The sequence below is a fragment of the Hyaena hyaena genome, unplaced genomic scaffold (assembly GCF_003009895.1).
Source record: "Hyaena hyaena isolate Hyena2069 unplaced genomic scaffold, ASM300989v1 scaffold_384, whole genome shotgun sequence".
NCBI classification, from domain to species: Eukaryota; Metazoa; Chordata; class Mammalia; order Carnivora; family Hyaenidae; genus Hyaena; species Hyaena hyaena.
Window position 1 is genome coordinate 408,821 of NW_024081016.1, and position 1,821 is coordinate 410,641.

Genomic DNA, 1,821 nt, shown 5'->3' on the forward strand with positions numbered 1-1,821 from the left:
CCAGGGATCTTTGCCTTATGCAGTACAATTATTCTCTGAAAATAATGTGTGTATCTAGCTCTGCCCTGGGCACAATGTTGTAGTTTACATGGTTAGATCATTTATTCCTCCCAACAGTCTACAGATTGAAATTGTTACTAGCCCAATTTTCAGATAAAGAAACAAAAGCAGAGAGGTTAAATGACTTGCCCAAGATCACATAGCTAGCAAATGTATAGACCTACTTCAATCCCAAGATGTCTGACAGCTTATCCAAGTGGTCTTAGTCACTTTCCATGTCTGGTTCACTTGGATTTACAGATGAAGCAGGTTTTCTTGTGTACAAGACCAAAACTCAACCATGTCACTCATTATTATCAATCATTTTTGTCATTTTATAACCTCAGAGTTTAAATCTGTAGTCGTGTGATCCCCTGCAAACCCAGGAAAACCTAAAACAATGAAATTGCACTTGCCTGGTCTGCTGACTTTACACTAAGATCCAGCTAAACTACATGAACTGTCAAGGCTAAAACTAGGACTTCTGTCTTAGCTAACACCTGCCTCTCTCTCTCTCTCTGCTGAAATATATTATAATTAGCTGCTCTTCCTGGGAGAGACTGTAAAACTGAAAGCAATTAAACAAAAAGAGAGCAGATTTTATAGCAAAAAAAAAAAAAAGAGTAATTTGGAAAGCCAATTAGATGGATGCATATTCAAAAGTAGCAATTTCAGAGGCAAGGCAAACCTCCCTTATTTTGCAGTAATGTACTGTGTACTGACTGGCAACTAGCGTAGCCTTTTGCATATACTTGGGACTCTATCCTTGTCCACTGGTGCTCACAGAATGGTTTTGGTTGAGTTAGGACATTTTATAGAACAGCTGTTCTCTGGCTATGGTTTCGCGGTAGTCAAGGACCACAGTAAGCAGATGACATGTGGCATACATTCCGTGATCTTATAGCCACACAGTCCAATGAGTGCCAAGTGTGTGTTACAGATACTCAGAGAGGCTGCTGTGCTAACTAAGGGTATGCACTGTGGGACCAGTTGCGTCATTTCTCTCAGTCAGTTCCTCTAGCCGTGAAATGACCGTGCTGATGCCTGCCCTACTTCCCTCAGGAGAACATGGTGAGATTCAGAAGGGCTAAAACAAATTGTCTGTTTTATTCAAGTTTGGCTAATGAAAAGCCTACAAAACAAATATTTAGAAATATGTTCATAAGTGGTTGCTAAACAAATACTAGTCCCTGAGCAAAATTCTAGGGGAAGACCCAATTACTTACTACAATGACTCATCACTTTCCTAAAACTGCATATGGGAGCTGTCAGTGTCCAAAAGGTAGATCATGAAATAACCCATGGCCCAGTCACTAAAAATTGAAAAGATTTATAAGTGCCTCAGAAAAGATCAACACTTAATTGGAGGGGAAAAAAAAAAAGCTAGTCAAGGCAGGTGTGTAGCGTAAGATTGTAGCTGGGTGGAAGAGGACTTCGGGAGAAGAAATGCAGAAAAAATTAAAGCTAAATGTTAGCCTCATGCCAGAACATACCAGCATGGAGATACTCTGGGTTTTATTGTATAGTGCAAGGTAGCTTTAATTTAGCACTATATTGTGAAAGGTTTGTTACACCAGTGTTCTTTCCAACATTGCTTGTGTGGTCTTGGCTATATCTAGAGGCCCACTGTGGGCTGACGGATGTCCAGGTGTGGAAAAGGATGTTAGCCATTTGTTTGCACTGTGGATTTATTTCTTTGCACTGTCTTTTCCCCTCCGAATTAAAATAGTAAACATTATTGTACTCAAAGCTTAAATAGCCCCCTGAACATGAGAGTGTTAT